The 25,345-nt window shown below is 44.0% G+C and overlaps 4 non-coding genes across 4 annotated transcripts; 1 reads left to right on the forward strand and 3 right to left on the reverse strand.

Annotated features, from left to right (window-relative positions):
* Window positions 1-23,057: 23,057 nt before the first annotated feature.
* Trnas-cga (transfer RNA serine (anticodon CGA)) lies at window positions 23,058-23,132 on the reverse strand. The gene has a single exon. It is a non-coding gene; the product is annotated as a tRNA-Ser (tRNA).
* A 225-nt stretch (window positions 23,133-23,357) lies between these two features.
* On the reverse strand, window positions 23,358-23,432 carry Trnas-cga (transfer RNA serine (anticodon CGA)). The gene has a single exon. It is a non-coding gene; the product is annotated as a tRNA-Ser (tRNA).
* A 225-nt stretch (window positions 23,433-23,657) lies between these two features.
* Window positions 23,658-23,732, reverse strand: Trnas-cga (transfer RNA serine (anticodon CGA)). The gene has a single exon. It is a non-coding gene; the product is annotated as a tRNA-Ser (tRNA).
* A 307-nt stretch (window positions 23,733-24,039) lies between these two features.
* On the forward strand, window positions 24,040-24,114 carry Trnas-cga (transfer RNA serine (anticodon CGA)). Its single transcript has one exon. It is a non-coding gene; the product is annotated as a tRNA-Ser (tRNA).
* The last annotated feature ends 1,231 nt before the right edge of the window (window positions 24,115-25,345 follow it).

Below are 25,345 nucleotides of genomic sequence, written 5' to 3' on the forward strand. Positions count from 1 at the left end.
CTCGTCTACCCTTAGGAGACTAAGTGTATCACGTTGCAGACATTACCGCCACAGAAAAATTCCAGGAGCCACGGGAATCGAACGCGGCGTCTCTGCGTCAGTGACCAGAGACGCTAATCACTGGATCATGGAGCCAGCCTGTAAGTCGGAGAGGCTCAAGTTTCACGTGGTCTGTGAACCGCGGTGAAGTTGACATTTTTCCTTTATGCAAGTGGTTTCATCAGTGGCGGAAGAAGCCACTCTGAACATCTTAGGAACTAATCGGGATTGAACTACAAGTTTACGAATTTGTATAGTGACCGTGAAAATTACCGAACTATCAGTTTAATAAGTCACAGCTGAAAATACTAACTCGAATTCTTTACAGACGAATGGAAAAACTGGTAGAAGCCGCCTCGGGAACGATCAGTTTGGATTCCGTAGAAATATTGGAACACGTGCGGCAATGCTGACCTTACGACTTATCTTAGAAGAAATATTAAGGAAAGGTAAACCTACGTTTATAACATTTGTAGCCTTAGAGAAAGCTTTTGAGAATTTTGACTGGAATACTCTCTTTCAAATTCTAAAGGTGGCAGGGGTAAAATACAGGGAGCGGAAGGCTATTTACAATTTGTACAGAAACCAAATGGCAGTTATAAGAGTCAAGGGGCATGAAAGGGAAGCAGCGGTTGGGAAGGGAGTGACACAGGGTTGTAGCCTGACCCCGACGTTATTCAATCTGTATACTGAGCAAGCAGTAACGGAAAGAAAAGAAAAATTCGGAGTAGGTATTAAAATCCATGGAGAAGAAATAAAAACTTTGAGGTTCGCCGATGACATTGTAATTCTGTCAGAGACAGCAAAGGACTTGGAAGAGCAGTTGAACGGAATGGACAGTGTCCTGAAAGGAGGTAATAAGATGAACATCAACAAAAGCAAAACGAGGATAATGGCATGTAGTCGAATTAAGTCGGGTTATGCTGAGAGTATTAGATTAGGAAATGAGACACTTAAGGTAGTAAAGGAGTTTTGCTATTTGGGGAGCAAAATAACTGATGATGGTCGAAGCAGAGAGGATATAAAATGTAGACTGGCAATGGGAAGGAAAGCGTTTCTGAAGAAGAGAAATTTGTTAACATCGAGTATAGATTTAAGTGTCAGGAAGTCGTTTCTGAAAGTATTTGTATGGGGTGTAGCCATGTATGGAAATGAAACATGGACGATAACTAGTTTGGACAAGAAGAGAATAGAAGCTTTCGAAATGTGGTGCTACAGAAGAATGCTGAAGATTAGATGGGTAGATCACATAACTAATGAGGAGGTATTGAATAGAATTGGGGAGGAGTTTGTGGCACAACTTGACTGGAAGAAGGGATCAGTTGGTAGGACACGTTCTGAGGCATGAAGGGATCACCAATTTAGCATTGGAGGGCAGCGTGGAGAGTAAAAATTATAGAGGGAGACCAAGAGATGAATACACTAAACAGATTCAGAAGGATGTAGGTTGCAGTAGGTACTGGGAGATGTAGGAGCTTGCACAGAATAGAGTAGCATGGAGAGCTGCATGAAACCAGTCTCAGTACTGAAGACCACAACAACAACAACAACAACATAGTGACCATTGTCCCTACACACAACCAGTAGTAGAAAATGCCTTATACCATCAATTATTATTGGTTCTTCGTCTCTTAAGCTGGCTGCAGTATTTTTCAGCAGATGCGTTTCGTTTTTAAACCATCATCCGCGGGGTACGGGGAGTTTAAGACCGACAAACCAGTAATGATAGTCTATAAGAGCTGCTCTGGAAACTGGCTACGCAGAGAAGCGCGTGGGAGCGTGAGAGCGGCGGCGGCGCCGCTGTGAGCGCGTCAGCCGGCGGCCAGGTTCGTTGCCCGGCAGCGCGGGCGGCCACTCCCCTGCCGCGAGGCGTGGGCGGCCCTGTCCGCGACGCAGTGCCGCCGCCTTCCGTCCGCACGTCTGCCTCTGAGAATGCCCACGCTGGCCCGTTTCGAATACACAGGGTGAATCATTTAAACATGCACCGGAAATATTGCGGAAATGGAAAGCACTATCGATCTCTCGCTTGCACTCACTGAATTGGTAGTCAGTGGCTCGAATTGTTAGCCAAATAACAGATTTTTCTGATAATTAGATGGCGTATTTTTTGTGCAAACATACACTTTTATAAGTGGAACACTGCCTATTCACGTTAACAAAGTAAAACTAGGGTAACTTAAAATTCCAGCGGCGTTTGTTGCAATATTCTAGTTTGAGTCATTTATGAGATATCGTATTTTGATAAGTTCCAACACCGAGACTTGTACAGTATCTGTGGTGGCACCCACTAAAGAACTACACAAGTGTGCACACTGCTTATGTGAATTCTTACCAGCAACGAGACAACTCACCACCACAAGCTTCGGGAAACTAAAAGTAGTTGGCTGTAGACCAGCTGACGTGGAGGCAACCTATTAAGGCAGTATATTATCTTCAGTACCTGCATCGCTAGGTGACAGTGACAGGGATGATAAAGAGCTTCTGTCGTAGCCTGATTGTTTTCTGCGACGATGCGGACCACCTTGGTGTGAGACGCTTGGGAATTGAATACCCTTTGAATCTAACGCGCGTTAACATATTCCGCTTAGAGGCCTGCCCGCACAGCCGAGCGTGCTAAAGCGCCGCTTCCGGGACGGGGAGGTGCGCGGCCTCGAATCGACTCGGCCCGACGGATTATCGACGAACGTCGGTGTGCCGGCCAGGTCGGTGTTGTTCTATAGGCGGTTTTCCACACCCGACTAGGTGAATACCACGCTGGTACCAAAGAGCCTCCTCTATTAGGAAACATTTAAAAAACCGTTCGGACTCTTTCTCGTGGATGTCACTGCCCGCAGACAGTTGAGGCACGCATATTATCTGCCGGTGGTAACGGGGTGGCGGCAGGAAGCGCATCCGGCCGCCCCTTAAATCAACCCTGCTAAATCCGTAGTGAACGTACCAACCCTTTGTGGATGCGAGACAAATGCAAAGAAAAAGAAGAAACTAAAAGAATATACTCAGTTAAGACGGAAGTGCAGTGATTTAGTAACGCTGTTTTTGTTTGTGGTGTGAGTACTGTGAAGCTCAATGCTGACGGATAACAAATCACAGTAGCAAGGAGTTTGAGACATACTTGTAAACGAAAGTTGGAAGGCGTGTTTCTACATCTGAAAGATAATGTCCGTTGGAATTTAGCGGGACTCGCATAAAAGTGGCGCCAGTAGCGGCACTACGAGAGTGGAAATCAGGTTTTCTTTAAATACACGCTGTAACGGTTGTGAGCGATAGTTAGCTCTGAGATCAGACTGGTGAGTTGACGGCAGTCAACAGTACCTTTAAGGCGACAAAGACGCCACTGTCAACACCTCACAGAGTTTGGACGAGGTCATATAAAACGGACAGGAAAATCTGGATGATCCTTCTGCGATACTGCAGAAAGATATCTGTGGTGGCATCCACTAAAGAACAACACAAGTGCGCACACTGCTTATGTGAATTCTTACCAGCAATGACACAACTCACCCCCACAGGCTGCGTTCAAAACGGTCACTGGCAGTCACAATACATACACGCTTCCAGTCTGGTATGGAACGATTACTGCACACATGCTAGCATTTCAGTGGAGAAGTCCAAGCAGGCTGCAGTAATGTCGTTGCACATCATGCAGTGTAGTTGGTATGTCCTTGTAGACAGCGTCTTTCAGCTTTCCCCGCAGAAAAAAATTCTACAGGCGTCACACCCAGGAAACAAGCTCGCCAAGGTAAGGGTCCTCTGCATCCAATCTAACGGCTTAGAAACAGTTCGTGAAGTCATGCCGTAGTACTTCGTGTACTAGGGCTGGGTAGTCAGCACGTTGGTATCACAGGTTCCTCCCAGTCTACAGAGGGACGTCTTCTGGTGTCCATAGAAGATGGTCTGTTTGGAGGCTGCGATATTTATGAGCGTCCGTTGTTCTGTCTCTTGAAAAACGGGCCCGTGTCCTGATTGTTCACTATCCCGCACCATACGTTTACACTCCATTGACACTGACGTTCTACCAGATGACGCCAGCAGGTATTGCCAACAGACCAATTGTGCATGTATCGGCAGTTTACCTGATCGAAATTGATAAATATGGTTTCATCACTAAACAAGATACAGGATACATGTGGAGTATCCTGTCTTATTGCCCTTCTAAAGAGTTAACACGATTCTCGCAGTCGTTTCCATACAGCGCTTGATGGAGAGAGATGTGACACAGATGGAACCTATATCGATTGACAATGCGTGGGATACTTGGCAGACTCGTGCCACTTCGTCGTGTGATTGCAAGGCAGCTAACGTGTGGGTGAACTACAACAACACCAAGAAAATTATTTTCCTCCTCTTCTGTCGTCACTTGCTTTCTTCTATTACGTTATGTGGGAGTTACATTACCACCTTCACGTAACTGATTAAAAAGAGGTTGATAAATAATTGCTGAGACGTTTGATGTCTATTCGGATATCTTGCCGCATACGCCGTACAAGAACGAACCGCATTCTTCCTACAGTCCCTATACGTCATGAACATGTCTGTTTTTTTTCTGCACTGGTAACTTTTATCATCCACTCACGACCTATTGCTTGGACTTTCACACACTAATTGACTAGCAAGTCGCAATGCCCTCAAGGAGCACAAAAGCACACTGTAAGCAAACATAACAACATCGTCCGTAGCAACTACGCAGGCCAAATGGCACGTGTGGGTGTGGAAACCTTTCAAAATATGATGTCTCGTAAACGACTCGCATTAGAATTCTGCAACGAACTCCACTCACATTCTGATGTACCCTACTTTTATTCTGTTAATGACAATAGTCATTGTTCCATTTAAGAAAAACTGTATGTTTGCACAAAAAATACACTTTTTAAGTATTATAACAATCTATTTGATGGCTAACAATACGAGCCCCTGACTATCAATCCACTCTGCAAAACCGCACATCAGTAGCACTTTCTAATTCCTCAATATACTTGGTGTAAGTTTTAGGTGATTCACCTCCGTATGGCTCAAGGGAGACATCTTTCCACTGCTGATACCTGCTCCACTCTTCTGTAACGAATTCCTGTTATCATATTGCAATTATGACTTATTAAACTGATAGTTCAGTAACATTCACACCTGGCAGGATCTGCTTTCTTTGGGATTGTAATTATTACATTCTTCTTGAAGGCTGAGTGTATTTCGCCTGTCTCATACATCTTGCGTACCATGTGGAATAGTATTATCATGGCTGGATCTCCGAGGCATATCAATAGATGTGATGGAACGTGGTATACCCCAAGGATTGATTCGACTTAGGTCCTTCAGTGCTCCGTCAGATACTTCTCCCACTATCATGTCTCCCATCTCACCTACATTCTCTTCCATTTTATAATGTTACCTTCAAATTCATCTCCCTTGCATAGCCCCTGTATATACTCCTTCCACCCTTCAGCTTTGCTTTCTTTGCTTAGGACTGGTTTTCCACCTGAGCTCTTGATATTCATACAGCTGGTTCTCTTTTCTCGAAAGGCCCTTTTCATTTTCTTGTAGGTGATATCTCTCTTTCACCTAGCCGCAGATGCTTTTACAGCCTCATATTTGTCCTCTAACCATTTTGTACTTTTCGTCGATCTCACTTTTTAGAGTGCCATACTTTCTTTCTCCTGCTGCATTTTTTGAAGTTTTATATTTTCTCTTTCCATCAATTAAATTCGGTATATCCTGTGTTATCCAAAGATTTGTACCAGGACTTTCTTGTACCTATTTGATCTTCTGCTACCTTCACTGTATCATCTCTCTAATACACCCTTTCATTTTCTGTTGTAATCCTTTCCCCTGTTTCAGTCAAGCCTTGCCTAATACCACCTATGAAACTCTCAACAACGTCTGGGTCTCTATGCAAGTCCCATCTGTTTAACTGGCTACATCTTTACAAGTTATTCAGTTGTAATCTGAAATTCATAACCAATAAATTATCAGAGTTCTTATCTGTCCCTGCAGACGACTTATAATTTAAAATATGGTTTTTAAACCTCTATCTCATCGTTTATTTTCAGCATGAAACCTTCTAATGTTCCAGATGCCTTCTAAGTGGACAACCTTCCTTCATCATTTTTGAACTAAGTGTTAGCAGTGATTAAATTATGCCCTGTGTGAAATTCTACCAGGCAACTTCTTCTCTCACTCCTCTTCTCCAGTCCATGTTCTCCTACTATTATTCCTTCCCTTTCCTAGTCATATATCATAATTAAATTTTCGTTTCCCTTAACAATCTGAATAATTACATTTGCCTTATCATACGTTCTTTCAATCTCTTCATCATATGTGAAGGTAGTTGGCATAATACTTGTATTACTGTGGTTTCGTGTATATCTTGGCTATGATAATGCATTCACTATGTTGCTCATAGCAGATTACCCGCATTCCTATTTTCTCATTTACTGTTATACCCTCTCCTTCATTACGCCTATTTTACTTAGTACGTCGCAACCGTGTACTCACCTGACCAGAAGTTGTGTTCATCCTGTACCGAACTCACTAATTCCCACTATACCTTTTAACTTATTTATTTCGCTTTCTGATTTTTCTAACCCACCTGCCAGATTAAGGGATCTAACATTCCACCCTCCGATACGTAGAACGCCAGTTTTGTTTTTGGTGATCACGACGTCCTCCTGAATAGTCCCACGCCCGTATGTCTGAATGGGGGACTATTTTACGCAAGAAGGTGTTATCATCATTTAAACATACAGTAGAGCTGCATGACCTTGGGAAAAATTATGACTACAGTTTTCCCTTGCTTTCAGCCGTTCGCAGTACCAGCACAGCAAGGCCGTTTTGGATGATGTTAAGATGATCAGCTCGCGGTGCAACTACTGAAAGGGCTGCTGCCTCTCTTCAGGAACCACACGTTTGTCTGGTCTCTAAACAAACACCCCTCCGTTGTGGTTGCACCTACGGTACGGCTATCTGTATTGCTGAGGCACAAGCCACCCCATCTCGGAAAGGTCCATAGTTAGGGGGGAGGGGGGCGGGGCGGCAGCAGGAAGAGGGGGAAGAAACATGTACCCTGACGGCTCTGCATAACGAGGAGTGATGGAATTCTCTGTTCTTATTTTATAGTAACGCATGGTCAAATGCCACTCCCAGACGTCTCAACTTCATTTATTCTGTAATTTGTGCGTTTTAGTATTATGAGAAAATCAAAAGACTAGATCGAAATGCTTTCTTTCCTTAGTAGATGCCCCTTAAGAAAAGTCATGGAATTATTTTGACAATACGTGAAGCGATGTTTTAAAATTAAGACCGAGTGAATGATAGTGCCGGTAATAAGAGTTGAACTAACAACACGAAAATGCTTCCTCCTTGTCTGTTGCGTGTTCACTTTACTGGAAATATACAAACGACATAATATTCTGCTGGCGATTACGGCTTGTGGGGAACCGTGCACTCATGTAAGCTGACATGGAAGCTTACAAAGTTTGAGGAGCCTATATCCACTATCCCACAGCTGAACAGAAATTAAACACATCGTTAGGGTATTGCTCCTGGTGAACAACAGATACTTGCCGCTCATTTGTTGCCCATTTTTCTTTAGGTGTGTTTTGATTTTTTGGTTGAGTTTTTGTAGTATATGGGCGTTGTAATCATTGTTTGTGGCGATGAGTTGCATTGTTTGTAATTCTTTTTCATAGTTTTCTTTGCTGACTGGAATGTTATTTAGTCTGTGTAACTTGTGTCGTAGGGCTGCTAGTTTTTGATTTTGCGGGTGGTTGGATGAAGCATGTATAATTGTGTCTGTGGCTGTTGGCGTTCTGAAGATGTCGAATGTGTGTTTATTGTTGTCTCTCTTCATTTTTATATCCAAGAAATGTATTTGCCTTTTTGTTAGTTTTTCTATGGTGAATTGAATATTTTTAAGCATATTGTTCGTGTCTGTATGAAGTGTATCATTTTCCTCTGTTGATTCACCTACCATACAAATTATGTCATCCATATAACTGTACCAATAAACAATTTTGTATCCTTTCTTTGTGATGACTGTGTGGAAAATTGTGCTTTCTGTGTGGTTGATGAATATGTTTGCCAATGTTGCTGATATGGGATATCCCATTGGGAGCTCATCTTCTTGTAATAAGTAAAATTCCTTTTAAACTGGAAGTAATTTTGGAATGTGATTGCTTTGAGGGGTTTGTTATTTCATTAATATGGTCTGCAGGTAATTTGTTGTCTCTCACAAAGAACAACACACACACACACACACACACACACACACACACACACACACACACAACAAATGAAAATACAAACCGCACACACGACACAAACAAAAGACGAGAGATAAACACACAGCGGCAGTTGCCAACACTACCCACCCAAAACACACACATGTTGAACACAAAACGTATAGTGCAAGTGATGTATGCGATGTGTTGAATCAAATGTGGGTAAACGGAACGCCGGAAATGGGCCCACTGGAGCATGGAGACTAATGAACGCATCTCCAGGGCCACGCAGATGTACTAACAATGCTAAAAACCATAATTAACAAAGAACAATAATTTCATATCACGGAATTTCTGCTACAAAAGTTGATCCTAACCTAAAAAACAAGAGAAAAACATGATAAAATGTAACATACCAACATATTTTAGCTACCACATAATACATTTGTTATATGTTTAAAAAGAGACATGTATTGCATGTCATTGATGATGCTTCACAAATAAAAGAAACGAAACGCGTATGGCAATAAACAAACCGCCTTCAATTTTGAAGCAACTAAGGAATGACGGAAAACAGTAAAAAATGTAATATATTTAGTGCGGGGTTGGTCCTGACATGAACTGCAACACTCACGTAGAAACTCGTTGAGTAACTAGCGACTTCTTGCAGGCTTTCTGTATTGGACAAGTAGCTTTGCTGAGGACGTATCACCACTAAGGCCCGATTGGCGAGTCATTAGAAAGCTTAAAGTACCACCTCCACCCCACAGACTCGTGGCCTCCCTCCTACACCCGTGAAGGCTGCAAACAAATTCCTCGATTTCCTGAACCCCAGGCAGCTTAAGGAATCTGGCTTTACAGCAGAACGCAGGCATTTTCGTTGGGCTTTTCTTGTCCCTACTAAGAGCACTCTTGTGCCTAGTGCCGTTTCCTGCCAGAACTGCCTCACATGCGCATTTCCAGCAGGTACTGGAAAACAACTGTCTTTATGGGGAAGCCACTAGCCCTTGGACCAGCATAATAGGCAGTGGACAAAGCGCTCAGGTTGATGTGTTGTTCCTTGATTTAAGTAAGGCGTTTGACACTGTCCCATGTGGTGTCACCGCCGGACACCACACTTGCTAGGTGGTAGCCTTTAAACCGGCCACGGTCCGGTAGTATACGTCGGACCCGCGTGTCGCCACTATCAGTGATTGCAGACCGAGCGCCGCCACACGGCAGGTCTAGAGAGACTTCCTAGCACTAGCTCCAGGTGTACAGCCGACTTTGCTAGCGATGGTTCACTGACAAAGTACGCTCTCATTTGCCGAGACGATAGTTAGCATAGCCTTCAGCTACGTTATTTGCTACAACCTAGCAAGGCGCCATATTCAGTTACCAATGATATTATGAATCATGTACTGTCACGAGCGACGTTCATAATTAATTGATTAAAGTTAAGTATTCCACCAGCTACGTCCGTTTTTCTCAATTCTAATTCCCTTGTCATGTTCCAGACCTCACGCCAGCCTGCGTGAGCTAAAACGCGTGCATTTCGGCCTCCTTTACTAACACAGTTGGCTCTCCTGCCAACCACAACATCCCACATTGCCGTTTAATGAAACAAATGCGAGCTTACGGAGTAGCGGAGCAGACTTGCAGTTGGATTCAAGACTTTCATTCAGATAGAACTCAACACGTCGCTCTTAACGGAACGAAATCAACAGATGTAAAGGTAATATCCAGAGTACCACAGGGAAGTGTGATAGGACCGTTTACAATATATATAAATGATCTAGCAGAAAGCGTCGGATGCTCTTTAAGACTATTCGCAGATGATGCAGTTGTCTATACAATACTAGCAACACCGGAAGATAGTAAGAATTTGCAGAACGACCTGCAGAGAATTGATGAATAGTGCAGGCTCTGGCCCTGAACGTAAATAAATGTAACATACTGCGCATAAGTAGGAAAAGAAATCCACTACTTTACAGCTACACTGTCGGCTAAAGTCTGGAAGTGCGCGACCGCTACGGTCGGAGGCTGGAATCCTGCCTCGGGCATGGATGTGTGTGATGTCCTTAGATTAGTTAGATTTAAGTAGTCCTAAGTTCTTGAAGAAACGTACGATGAAATAAAATAAATTATTCAGATAGTGAAGGGAGACGAAAATTTAATAGTAATGGGTGACTGGAATTCGAGTGTAGGAAAAGGGAGAGAAGGAAACATAGTAGGTGGATATGGATTGGGGCTAAGAAATGAAAGAGGAAGCCGCCTAGTAGAATTTTGCACAAAGCACAACTTAATCATAGCTAACACTTGGTTTAAGAGTCATGAAAGAAGGTTGTATACATGGAAGAACCCTGGAGATACTAAAAGGTATCAGATAGATTATATAATGGTAAGACAGAGATTTAGGAACCGGGTTTTAAGTTGTAAGACATTTCCAGGGGCAGATGTGGACTCTGACCACAATCTGTTGGTTATGAACTGTAGATTAAAACTGAAGAAACTGCAAAAAGGTGGGAATTTAAGGAGATGGGACCTGGATAAACTGAAAGAACCAGAGGTTGTACAGAGTTTCAGGGAGAGCATAAGGGAACAATTGACAGGAATAGGGGAAAGAAATACAGTGGAAGAAGAATGGGTAGCTCTAAGGGATGAGGTAGTGAAGGCAGCAGAGGATAAAGTGGGTAAAAAGACGAGGGCTGCTAGAAATCCTTGGGTAACAGAAGAAATATTGAATTTAATTGATGAAAAGAGAAAATATAAAAATGCAGTAAATGAAGCAGGCAAAAAGGAATACAAAGGTCTCAAAAATTAGATCGACAGGAAGTGCAAAATGGGTAATCAGGGATGGCTAGAGGACAAATGTAAGGATGTAGAAGCTTATCTTACTAGGGGTAAGATAGATACTGCTTACAGGAAAATTAAAGAGACCTTTGGAGAGAAGAGAACCACGTGTATGAATATGAAGAGCTCAGATGGCAACCCAGTTCTAAGCAAAGAAGGGAAGGCAGAAAGGTGGAAGGAGTATATAGAAGGTTTATACAAGGGCGATGTACTTGAGGACAATATTATGGAAATGGAAGAGGATTTAGATGAAGACGAAATGGGAGATATGATACTGCGTGAAGAGTTTGACAGAGCACTGAAAGACCTGAGCCGAAACAAGGCCCCCGGAGTAGACAACATTCCGTTAGAACTACTAACGGCCTTGGGAGAGCCAGTCATGACAAAACTCTACCAGCTGGTGAGCAAGATGTATGAGACAGGCGAAATACCCTCAGACTTCAAGAAGAATATAATAATTCCAATCCCAAAGAAAGCAGGTGCTGACAGATGTGAAAATTACCGAACTATCAGTTTAATAAGTCACAGCTGCAAAATACTAACGCGAATTCTTTACAGACGAATGGTAAAACTGGTAGATGCGGACCTTCCGACTTATCTTAGAAGAAAGATTAAGAAAAGGCAAACCTACGTTTCTAGCATTTGTAGACTTAGAGAATGCTTTTGACAATGTTGACTGGAATACTCTTCTTCAAATTCTAAAGGTGGCAGGGGTAAAATACAGGGAGCGAAAGGCTATTTACAATTTGTATAGAAACCAGATGGCAGTCATGAGAGTCGAGGGGCATGAAAGGGAAGCAGTGGTTGGGAAAGGAGTGAGACAGGGTTGTAGTCTCTCCTCGATGTTATTCAATCTGTATATTGAGCAAGCAGTAAAGGAAACAAAAGAAAAATTTGGAGTAGGTATTAAAATCCATGGAGAAGAAGTAAAAACTTAGAGGTTCGCCGATGACATTGTAATTCTGTCAGAGACAGCAAAGGACTTGGAAGAGCAGTTGAACGAAATGGACAGTGTCCTGAAAGGAGGATATAAGATGAACATCAACAAAAGCAAAACGAGGATAATGGAATGTAGTCGAATTAAGTCGGGTGATGTTGAGGGTATTAGATTATGAAATGAGACACTTAAAGTAGTAAAGGAGATTTGCTATTTGGGGAGCAAAATAACTGATGATGGTCGAAGTAGAGAGGATATAAAATGTAGACTGGCAATGGGAAGGAAAGCGTTTCTGAAGAAGAGAAACATGTTAACATCGAGTATAGATTTATGTATCAGGAAGTCGTTTCTGAAAGTATTTGTTTGGAGTGTAGCCATGTATGGAAGTGAAACATGGACGATAACTAGTCTGGACAAGAAGAGAATAGAAGATTTCGAAATGTGGTGTTACAGACGAATACTGAAGATAAGGTGGATAGATCACGTAACTAATGGGGAGATATTGAATAGGATTGAGGAGGTGAGAAGTTTGTGGCACAACTTGACTAGAAGAAGGGATCGGTTGGTAGGACATGTTTTGAGGCATCAAGGGATCACAAATTTAGCATTGGAGGGCAGCGTGGAGGGTAAAAATCGTAGAGGGAGACCGAGAGATGAGTACACTAAGCAGATTCAGAAGGATGTAGGTTGCAGTAGGTACTGGGTGATGAAGAAGTTTGCACAGGATAGAGTAGCATGGAGAGCTGCATCAAACCAGTCTCAGGACTAAAGACAACAACAACAACAAGTTCTAGGGGACTGAAGACCTCATATGTTAAGTCCCATAGTGCTCAGAGCCATTTGAACAGCTACACTATTCATGACAAACAGCTGGAGACAGCGTCTTCCATAAAATATCTAGGCGCAACTATCCAGAGCGACCTTAAGTGGAATGACCACATAAAACAAATAGTGGGAAAAGCAGACACCAGACTAAGACTCATCGAAAGAATCTTAAGGAATTGTAACTCATCCACGAAAGAAGTGGCTTATAAGGCGCTCGTTCGCCCGATTCTTGAGTATTGTTCATCTATCCGGCATCCCCATCAGGCAGGACTGATAGAGGAGATAGAGAAGATCCAACGAAGAGCGGCGTGTTTCGTCACGGGGTCATTTAGCTGGCGAGAGAGCGTTACGGAGATGCTAAACGAACTCCACTCTCAGACGTTACAAGAGAGGCGTTGTGCATCACGGAGAGATTTACTAGTGAAATTTCGTGACAGCACTTTTCAGGAGAACTCGGACAACATATTACTTCCCCCAACATTCATCTCGCGTGTTGACCGCGAGGAGAAAATTCGAAAAATTAGAGCCAATACAGAGGCTTACCGACAATCATTCTTCCCACGCACTGTTCGCGAGTGGAACAGGGTTGGAGGGATGTGGTAGTGCTACCGAAAGTACGCTCCTCCACACACCATTATGTGGCTTGCGGAGTATGATGTAGATGCAGAAGTAGACCTCAAAGGAACGAGATGGATTAAAGCAAGACTGAGACGTCATCTTCAGGCTGGAGAACATCACGTTCACTGCATGCTGGAAGGGGGTCTGTCGTGCCGAACAGTCGAGAGGATGACCAGGGCGAGGCCACTAGTGATACACTACAAACAGTGCTATGTGACGTCAGCTCAGTAGCGACTTAGGGAAGGTAAGTAGATAACTGACGGCATTGGAACACTGTCCACTAGTCAGGTCTTCACATCAGCACCTCTACTTGAATTCCAAGTCCAGTGCAGGACTACAGAAATTTCTTTCGACATAGCTGCCTCTTTTATCTTCCACTTAACTGCTGCGGCAAATCTCCACAACTTGCGGCAGCATTTATGAGCACTCTTACACGTTAGTGACGCCCGTTACGGAGGATATGCCTTACGATTTTGGTTGCAAAATTTGTCTCGCAAGATATCACTTCATAATAATTTAAACAATGTGGATGGCACTGGTCTAGCGTGAATTTACGAGAAAGCTTTCAGCTTGTAGGGGAAGTGCATTCTCTTTTTGGAGATGAGTCACTACGGTATCTATCATATGTTTTTATACAGATCTTTCTATTGCTATATCACTGACGCTTTAGGGGTTACCAGGTTTGCAGTCTGCGGAATACAGAGTTGCAGAGCCCTACAGGTATATAAGGTCATCATTGACGGAACTGTACTTCACTGCTTTCAGTTGAACAGTAAAGTATATGTTATGGTGGGTAGATGTCCGATTACAAGCATCGTAAGAAGCAAAGAAATGTAGTGGCCTGATCATGAGGTAGTGTTGTGAGATTACATAAAATGCAGACCTTTCGATGACTGATCTGGACGTGAAGCTTCGGGAAACTAAAAGTAGTTGGCGGTAGACCAGCTGACGTGGAGGCAACCTGTTAAGGCAGTATATTATCTTCAGTACCTGCATCGCTAGGTGACAGTGACAGGGATGATAAAGAGCTTCTGTCGTAGCCTGATTGTTTTCTGCGACGATGCGGACCACCTTGGTGTGAGACGCTTGGGAATTGAATACCCTTTGAATCTAACGCGCGTTAACATATTCCGCTTAGAGGCCTGCCCGCACAGCCGAGCGTGCTAAAGCGCCGCTTCCGGGACGGGGAGGTGCGCGGCCTCGAATCGACTCGGCCCGACGGATTATCGACGAACGTCGGTGTGCCGGCCAGGTCGGTGTTGTTCTATAGGCGGTTTTCCACACCCGACTAGGTGAATACCACGCTGGTACCAAAGAGCCTCCTCTATTAGGAAACATTTAAAAAACCGTTCGGACTCTTTCTCGTGGATGTCACTGCCCGCAGACAGTTGAGGCACGCATATTATCTGCCGGTGGTAACGGGGTGGCGGCAGTAAGCGCATCCGGCCGCCCCTCAAATCAACCCAGTGGCTTATCTCGCGCTTACCTGTGATCTTGCAATGTTAATGATTTAAATATGTAACGTAGAAAAATGTGTTTCTGAAATTGTATTACTCCGCATTGATTAATTTTTGATCTTGCGAGTTTTTTTCCAGTCTGCGCAGTAGTGGCTACGTTTTACTAGTAACGTAGTTAGGTTGTTTACCGATCGGAACGACAGTCTGGGAATAAGATATCGGAAAACTGCGGCAGCATTTGGGGCATTCTTCGGCGGCGTGTTTGTGCAGCTCGCTAGATAGCGGCGCGCGCCTGTGTGCGGGCGGAGGCGCGGCCAGGTCCGCAGCTGCCTCCCACGCGGCGGGGGCGGCGCTGGCGGCGGCCAGGCCGGCGGTCCTTTGTCAGGCGGCGGCGGCTGCCGGGCTGCGCGCGGCTCGCGGCCACCCCGGCCGCCCCCACACCAGGGCCGCCGCCTCGCGCCGGCCGCGCCGCCCCCTCCCCCCGCGAAAGGCCGCTCCGGCAGTCGATATCAGCGCAGGGACAGTCGCTGCCAACAGCCAACACGCCCGCCCGACACCCCGACCGCGCAAACAACGCGCACGCCGCGCTATCGCCTCGTCTCGCACTTGCATCGCCCACTTGCTTTCGTCTCCGTCGTGGATTTGTCAGAGGGTGACAACTGCGCACACTTCACCCGCACGGGCACGAAGCAGCGGGAGACCCGGAAGCGCGCGCTACGTCACTCGTGGCTCGAGCTCCGGCACTGTGTCACGTCACACACGGAGCACTGACCCGCCGGAGTCGGTCCATTGTGAACGGTCACGTTGCGCCTGCCAGTTCCATTCCGCACAATGTGGACAGCGCGCCCCGTCCGTATTGTTTCGCCCGAGTGTGTTCCTGCCCCACCTCAACCTCGTGTTTCGCTCAGTGGCTTACAACCTGATGTTTGCGGCGAACGCTAGTATTGGACACACGCGAACGAGAGTTAATTTTCATTTATTTCATTTTATTGATCGTTAGCTTCCGTGTGACCATGCGAGTCAAAGCTGTTTGATCTTGGGAGACGAAAATACTTATTACACGATTCCTAACAAAACAAACCAAAGCATTCACAAAACAAGAAAAATTATTACACATTAGTAGTAGTTGTTGTTGTGGTCTTCAGCCCGACCACTGCGTCATTGCAGCTCTTTCTCGCTAGTCTATCCTTTGCAAGCCTTCTTATATCTGCGTAAGTGCAGCAACTTGCACCCATTTGATTTTGACTTCTATAGCCAGACCTTCGTCTACCTCGAAAACGTTCAGCTCTCGATGTTCGCCCCATTATTAATCAGTGCTTCGTGCATCTGACGCGCCCTATCAACCAATCATTTGTTTTAAACACATTGCGCTATAAATTTCTTTTCTCCTCGATTCGATTTTGTAGCATTTCATTAGTTATCCACCTATCTTCTCGTCTAATATCAACATTATAATATAACTCAACACTTCAAAAGCTTCTATTACCTTCTCGTCTAAACTGTTCAGTCTCGACGTTCTGCAAGACTACGCTCCATGCAAATACTTCAGAAAAGACATCCCAGTACTTAAATCTATATTCGATGTTAAAGAATTCTTCTTCTTCTTCTTGAGAAACTCTTTTCTTGGTATTGCCAGTCTATACTTTACGAGTATATCCTCTCTGCTTCGGCCAACATCACTTATTTTGCTGCACAAATAGCAAAACTTATCTACTATTTTACTATCCGATTTCCTGACCTAAATTCCTCAGCATCGCCCAAACGTCATACCTCCAAGAAAGCTTATTACTTTCATCAGCCTTAAGAAAATAAAATGATCGACTACACTGACGGTTTCGCCACCTAAACACAACTAAATTTCGCTTTTACCAGAGTTCTGTGCCAGAAACTGCGTCTTTGTATGCGAGATATATCACACAGGTGAAATACGCTTATACTTCAAGAATAACGTGATAGTTCCAATTGCTGACAGTCGTCAACAATACTAAATCTGCAATTTCATAAGTACGGTTGCAAACTATTCACACGAATTATTGGAATGCAAAGATGGTAGAAGCTGACCTCGGGGAGGATTAGTATGTTTTTCAGTGATATGTAGGAACACACGAGGCAATTCCGCCCCTTCGATTTATCCTAGTATAAAGGTTGAGGAAAAGCAAACGTTTAATCATAACATTCGTAGATTTACAGAAAGCGTTTAACATTGTTAACTGGAATACAAACAAATAAGCAAACACTGCCCGAACAGGCCATGAAGGTCCAACGGCCGCCGTGTCACCCTCAGCCCATAGGTGTCACTGGATTCGGATATGGAGGAACATGTGGTCAGTACACCGCTCTCCCGAGACCGGAGCCGCTACTTCTCAGTCAAGTAGCTCCTCAGTTCGCCTCACAAGGGCTGAGTGCAGCCGCTTACCAACAGCACTTGGCAGACCCGGACAGCGACCCATCCAAGTACGATGGGGGCCAGTGTAGCCACAGCTACAAGACCGTTGGTACTGATTGGAAAACACTCTTTGAAATTCTGAGGATAGCAGCTGAAAAATATGTGGAAAGAAAGTTTATCTGCAACTTGTACAGAAACCAAAGTGCAGTTATAAGTGTCAAAGGACATGAAAGGGAAGCCACGCTCGAGAAGGAAGTAAGACAGGGTTGTAATCTGTTCTCAGCGAATTCCATTATGTGCATTGAGTGAGCTGTGAATGAAACCAGTGAAAGTGTATTAACGTTCAGGAAGAGAAAATAAAAATTTTAATATTTGCCAGTGATATTGTTATCCTGTCAGAGACGGCAAAGGACTTAGAAGATCAGTTAAATGGAATGAATAGTGTCTTTAAAAGAAATTTTAAGTTTAATAAAATAAAAATAAAGCAAGGCTGATGAAATACAGTCGAATTAAATCAGGAGATGCTGAAGCAATTACATTAGAAAGTGAAAATCTAAAATAAATAGATCAGGTTTGCTATTTGGGCAGCAAAAAACAGATTATTGCCAAAGTAGAGGATATAAAACGTACACTGGCAGCGTCAAGAAAAGCATTTCGGAAGCAGAAAAATTTGGTAACATCGAATGTACATTTTAGTATTACGAAATCCTTTCAGAAGGTATTTGTGCAGAGTGTAACCTAGTGTGGAACAGAAACGTGGACGATAAACGAATTAGACAAGAAGAGAATAGAAGCTTTTGATAAGTGATTCTGCAGAAGAATGCTGAAGATTGGATGTATAGATCTAATAACTATTGATGAGGGTCTAAACTCAATTGGGTTAAAAAGAAATTTGTGTTACAACCTGACTGGAAGAAGTGACCTGTTGATAGGATTCGTCCTAAGGCGTCTTGTAATAGTCAGTTGGTTGTATAGGGAACTGTGTGGGACAAAAATTGTAGAGGTTTTCCTAGGCATGAATACAGTAAGCGGGTTGGAGTGGCTGGAGGCTTCGCGGACTTTTTGCTGAGTCAAATTTTATCAGTCTCAAGCTTTCGAAGGCTTTCTCCGTCGTCGTCATCGGGAAATTAGATTTCGCTAGAGCGTTAGATACGTTAAGTTGGCCGAATTATGTCATGGAGAAGTCACAGAGTCATGCACCTTCCATGTGCTACCAGAGGCAAACTCAGTGTCTGTGACCAAGAACAGTGGAAGCGATGCTGCTTTCGTTTGATGGCGGATGACTCACTTCTCTGTTGCCTTTCAACAACAAGCAGTCGTTTCCGTGTGCCACTAAGGGTGAAGCAGCTGACCCGATGAGAGTTGTTGATACACACTGCAGTTTCAGCGGCTTCTTTGATGGCAGAATCCCAGTAGTTACAGACATCGACTAATTTCTGGTAGCATATGGAAATTCCGTGACTCCATGAGATAATCCGACGGATTTAAGTACCTAACGGTCTAGTGAAATCTAATCTTCTGACGATAACGTGTAGGAAGTCGTAGAAAGTTCGAGACCGATCAATGTGACGCAGCAAGGACTCAGTGAAGCATTTACTCAAGAATGTCGCCGCGAAAAACTTTACGTCCATGCTGACGCCCAGTAATGACCAAGCGCCAAAAGTATTTGTAGAATTATCTACGATACACGACACAGTAAGGAGTAAGCGATTCTTTGTAAGTTAACTCAAGCAGAAGCATGTGAGACAGTACTTAATGTCACCAGTGATAATCTGACTTACGGAACCTGTAATGTTTACAGCGAAATAAGAAGCCTCAGTAATGAAGTCCCAAAAGGCTCCACTGTGTTCCCGCTGTCCCTCAACCCGCCATTCTTAGCCTACCTAAGAAAGTTTGGAAACACTGATGAGTAGACGATAACAGCTCACCACGTGTCCCCAGAAGCCACAGAGGGTAATCTCACTAATGAGCTAGCCGTAATGGGAGAGTAATTCCCCAGGAAGAAGCTCCGTGCCAGAAAAACCCAAAGGAGAGGTGTCAGCTCTAGGCGTAGCAATGCTGTTTCATTTACCTGTCCACCCTCATTCCAGATTGTAAATTTTCATAATAACTTAAGATAAATCAAAGGGGAGTTATTGTTTCTTGTGTCTGATAATATACTGCTGATATTTTTAAGGCCATTGCTGCACTCCTGAATCAGAACAATGGTTTGGTCCAGTTCAGTTAGGTATGGGCCCTACTTAGTTGTAAAGGTAGCGAAGGAGCAAAATTCTGAGGCGAATAGGGGAGCCATGGTTTACGTTGTTCCAAAGTGTCGCGAGGAGGAAGAATCTGGAGAAAAGAGCCGACGCGGATAGTGTGACGTAAGTTGCCATTCTGCATAGAGGTATCAAAATGGCTCCTCGAACAGTCTAAAGGGAAGTAGGGCGCAGGTTAAGTGGAGGGAAACCATTTGGGTTGGCAGAAGTGGATTCGTCGTTTCCCTGAAGTGGGGAGGATTCAAAATAGTGCGCCAAGAACTTAAATGTTTGTAGGACAGACAGACATAATACAGTTTTCGTAATGGTGATTCGAGTAAGAATTAGTATTAGTTCTATTTTGTACGAGTGACATTGATCAGATCGTGTTACCTAATATAACTGATAAATGACGTGTATGACACCACACACGGTAGAAAGTTTACTTATGGTGGTACCAGCCTCTAGTTGTAGTAAATCGTGACTGAGGTCGAATTCTCGCCAATGTCATTGTTAAGTGTGGCTATGCTTGTCAGCTAAATGCGTGATTTTCTTAGTGCTATACAAGTATGGATATAGATGCAACATAAGATAAGGTTAAGGCAGCTAATAAACTGACGGAAAGTTTAGAAGTGGTAAAGTTTTGAGTCAAGGATTTGGATTGTCATCTGTCCCTTTCGGTTTGGCTCTCGAAAATGTTATACACGAGTTCAACAAAGGAAACTTTCTGGGTATTCAAATCGACAGAGAGAATATTACCCCTGGAGGATTCAGAATTTTGGTTTGGAAGGTTCTTGACCTAGCTAGAGGTAGGCGTTTCCAAGACAAACACTAAACCACTAAAACGCAGATAAAATTTTATTTTCCTCGTTTAACGCATAACGAATCTCCTCGGGTAGCTTTTTTTGCAAGTTCTTCAATGACTTCAATCGATATACCTCGGTGAATATACACGGTGAAGAAAAAGTCGCTCACTCTGACTTCGCAGAGCTATTCCTCGCATACTAACAATACAAAAATGTCACTCACAGAATGTTGTCCTGCGCATGTTTTGGGCAGTAAATGGACGTTATAGATTGGCAGTCTGGCAACACTGTAATCACATGTACGGTCACTAACCCTGTCAGCATGTACACGTAGTGCTGTGCTATTGGTGTAGTGGATAGCCTTTTGGATTAGCATGCAGGAGATCGATGGTTCGATTCTGGGTCGAGGCTTATTACTTTATATTTGCTAAATGTAGTCTGCGTGGCGTGGTTCGGTATCTGGCGTCTTAATCGTCATGCGACGATTACAGTGGGACTTCTACAAAACATTTGTAGTTACGTACTACGAACATAGAAACTGAAGTACAATCGTTTTCATTGGTCAGCTTTTAAAGAAATCTTTTCCACGTCGTGGACGGGAATTGCTTCTCGCCACTGCTTCTACATGTTTCCAAACTTGTTTCCCATCGGTTAATACCAACTATTATTCTTGCCACGTTCAGGTCCAGTACGTTTCGTTAGGGCCTTAGTCACCAGTTGGGCTCGCAACGTGCTTTGCGAATAATTTCGATGGAAGTACACAGAAAACAGGTTTATTTTACCTGTAGTATTCCTTAGCATAATGTGCTTCTGCATTTGGCGATGACTAGAACATCTGGCGGTTCGGTTGCCTGCACTGGGATGTCCAATGGTTTCACAATACGACACGTCACTTGGAAAATTTCTTCATATTAAGCTTCTCTGAACAGTCCGCCGTTCTTATTACACTGTCTACCATCTTTCAGGAAAGGCTGAGCTCTAACGCAACACCCTAAGGTTGCCGCGAAAGCGACATAGCAATTTCAGATACAGCGGCGGAATACCGCCAAAGGTAAGACACAGTTTATATGTTGAATAGAAGTCAAAAGACTTGCTCTTTCTGATGACGGAGAAATTCTGTTCATTTTTTAAGGAACTATACGATAGAGTCAAAGAGCTCATTGAACTGAAGGAATACATCATGTGTTTCAAGTCAGCGTGTGTCACTAAGACTTTTGAAACTGAATTCTGTTCGCCTCTGGGTTTTTTTGCAAGCATAGTTCCCTTAATAAGTACCAACTTTTCTGATGACTCGTCTTACAACTCCCATCACACTGCGCACACTAGGCAGGCTGAAGGCCTTCACGGTAGCTAGGTTTAGATTGTGTTCTGCACAACGCATGTAAAGTCGCTAGCGGTTGGAGCTGCTTCATTCGGGACTGTACGCCAGTACACTTTTCAGACATATTGACATCTTGCTGACGTTTCAGATTCTCAATTTGCTGGCCAACTTAGTTTAATTGTTAAACATTTTTACTAGCTAATGCCGCTGATAGAAAGCGCATAAACCTTCGTGATTTCTGTTCTTTTGAATACCCGAATACGGGTTCGTACACTGAAGTGTTCTGTGCCACTGGCGCCGGTTGTTTCATGGCCACGGACTGCATAAATTTCGTTTCTTTGACTTTTTCGAGTACCTTTTTCATTATGATAGGATGGCAACAATCAGCCTATTTCTTCTGAGTTGTTTCACTCAGAAACGAGTATGTAGCACCTTTCGGCGCTGTCTCTAAATGTTTTTGGAGAGATGAATCATCTGAGCCAATGAAAAACTTTAAAAGTGTTCGGAACTTTCCTTGGTCTATTTCATCACTCAGTGCACCATCATATCGGTGGCCTCTAAACGACGTATTTTCTCGACCACATAGTATGATCGTCTGTACTATAAGAGCCAGCCGCTCTCTATTTGATGTATTCATTTTCAGTTTTTCGGTTTCGATTAAAATATTGACAGCCTTTTCAGGGTTTTCATGTGACTTTTGAAATGGGTACTTTTTAACACAACCATTTTGTGGTAACGGAATGGTTTCTGAAGATTTCTAGTGCTTTTTTTATATTTGTAAAGTGGACGAATGACTGCAAATCCTAGAGCCACAGAATATTTGCACACAGTCTGGACCAGAAAACTGTACGCAAGGCTACTGTTCTGTTGATGGCAACACACTAGCAAGGAGTATTCCTTTAGCCAATCAGATCGAAAATTTCATTTTCTCCACCCTCTGTCTGCTCCAGTTGTTCATAATTCCGACGTAGTTCTGAAGAATCCGTCAGATGTTTATTCTTTTTCCCACGCCCAGAGGGGCCAGACGCCCCTCCTAGCTCTCAGGGAAAGTAAAGAACAGAGTGTAGTCAGGCGTTAGTCTTTCAAGAAATTTATATAAATGTCTGCATTACATAGGTTTTTAAGACGGTCGGAAGAGGAACTCTTATGGCCATTCGTCTTCAGAAACATAAGTACTCCACACAAGACCTTGGCGCTCCTTTACAAATCATTTTATGGGCGCCCATGCACTTGTTCCGCCTCTGCAAAAATAGCGACATGTATGCGACATAGAGAATAATACATAATCAAATCAACAATGTAACAACAATTAAACTAACTCCAGAATGAGATTTTCACTCTGCAGCGGAGTGTGCGCTGATATGAAACTTCCTGGCAGATTAAAACTGTGTGCCCGACCGAGACTCGAACTCGGGACCTTTGCCTTTCGCGGGCAAGTGCTCTACCAACTGAGCTACCGAAGCACGACTCACGCCCGGTACTCACAGCTTTACTTCTGCCAGTATCCGTCTCCTACCTTCCAAACTTTACAGAAGCTCTTCTGGCAAACATGCAGAACTAGCACTCCTGAAAGAAAGGATACTGTGGAGACATGGCTTAGCCACAGCCTGGGGGATGTTTCCAGAATGAGATTTTCACTCTGCAGCGGAGTGTGCGCTGATATGAAACTTCCTGGCAGATTAAAACTGTGTGCCCGACCGAGACTCGAACTCGGGACCTTTGCCTTTCGCGGGCAAGTGCTCTACCAACTGAGCTACCGAAGCACGACTCACGCCCGGTACTCACAGCTTTACTTCTGCCAGTATCCGTCTCCTACCTTCCAAACTTTACAGAAGCTCTTCTGGCAAACATGCAGAACTAGCACTCCTGAAAGAAAGGATACTGTGGAGACATGGCTTAGCCACAGCCTGGGGGATGTTTCCAGAATGAGATTTTCACTCTGCAGCGGAGTGTGCGCTGATATGAAACTTCCTGGCAGATTAAAACTGTGTGCCCGACCGAGACTCGAACTCGGGACCTTTGCCTTTCGCGGGCAAGTGCTCTACCAACTGAGCTACCGAAGCACGACTCATGCCCGGTACTCACAGCTTTACTTCTGCCAGTATCCGTCTCCTACCTTCCAAACTTTACAGAAGCTCTTCTGGCAAACATGCAGAACTAGCACTCCTGAAAGAATCAGCGCACACTCCGCTGCAGAGTGAAAATCTCATTCTGGAAACATCCCCCAGGCTGTGGCTAAGCCATGTCTCCACAGTATCCTTTCTTTCAGGAGTGCTAGTTCTGCATGTTTGCCAGAAGAGCTTCTGTAAAGTTTGGAAGGTAGGAGACGGATACTGGCAGAAGTAAAGCTGTGAGTACCGGGCGTGAGTCGTGCTTCGGTAGCTCAGTTGGTAGAGCACTTGCCCGCGAAAGGCAAAGGTCCCGAGTTCGAGTCTCGGTCGGGCACACAGTTTTAATCTGCCAGGAAGTTTCAATTAAACTAACTCTTTGGAACTACTCTGCAGTGGTATTTAAAAATGGCCAATAATTCTTCAATGGGTTAAAATAATACTCATCAAACAATTTGATCAGCCTATCTTTTCTTATGGGACCAGCCTCTAAACCACAAACAAAAATCAACTATTCCATAAATAAATTGTCGGTGTATGTTCTAGGCACCAATTAGTAATAACATGTTTCTTATTTCAAGGTCAGCGATAAGGATATCCAGTGTCAGGTTACACACTTGGGCCCCTTGTTCACCCACACCCACCTCCTCCCCCACCTCTCTACCCAGATTCACCGGGAATTAAACAAGGTCACCCAGGGAGGTTCCCCACACGCCCTAGACAATTGTGCAAGTTATCAACAGCGGTAACGTGATATCAAATTGTCGACAAACCCCACCTTGTCTCTCTTAGCCAACGGGACACGATAAAATCGCGGGAAACCCAGTGGACCAACAGGAATCGAGCTCTCCCCTCCCCTCTGTTTATTACGTTATGAATACTTAGGGTTTCTTATGGTTCCAGCAGTGGTGGTAGCGGAACTGCTGGATGAGGACACCCACAGGTTACTAGCCACACTTCCACAGCAGTAGTATACACAGTAGCAGCTGTAGATGGGCTTCCTGATTTATCGGACCTGGTGTCAAAGGCTGTCAGAATGGCTCGTGGGTCGTGCTTGCGCAGCACAGTCGAAAGAGCACTTGCCCACAAAAGACAAAGGTCCCGAGTTCGTGTCTAGGTCTGGCACACAGTTTTAATCTGCAAGGAAGTTTCATATCAGCGCATGCTCTGTTGCATGGTGAAAATTTCATTCTGGATTTTGTGTCATTCAGCTATACTGTACTGCTGTTGCGTGAGTAAAAGTGAGTCTAACACTGGAAATAACTTTGCCATTGAAGTTTAAAATGCCCAATGTTTCGGTAACAGAGTGGGAATATTTGTGTTATATGATAGATTATATGAGGAATAAGATGACAGACGAGTGTGATCTTTCCCAAACACCGACTGTTATTCACATGCTTGGCTGTAATGTGTCGCAGGCCGAAGTGGCCGTGCGGTTCTCGGCGCTGCAGTCTGGAACCGCGAGACCGCTACGGTCGCAGTTTCGAATCCTGCCACGGGCATGGATGTGTGTGATGTCCTTAGGTTAGTTAGGTTTAACTAGTTCTAATTTCTAGGGAACTAATGACC

The sequence above is a fragment of the Schistocerca gregaria genome, chromosome 4, assembly GCF_023897955.1.
Source record: "Schistocerca gregaria isolate iqSchGreg1 chromosome 4, iqSchGreg1.2, whole genome shotgun sequence".
Classification (NCBI taxonomy): Eukaryota; Metazoa; Arthropoda; class Insecta; order Orthoptera; family Acrididae; genus Schistocerca; species Schistocerca gregaria.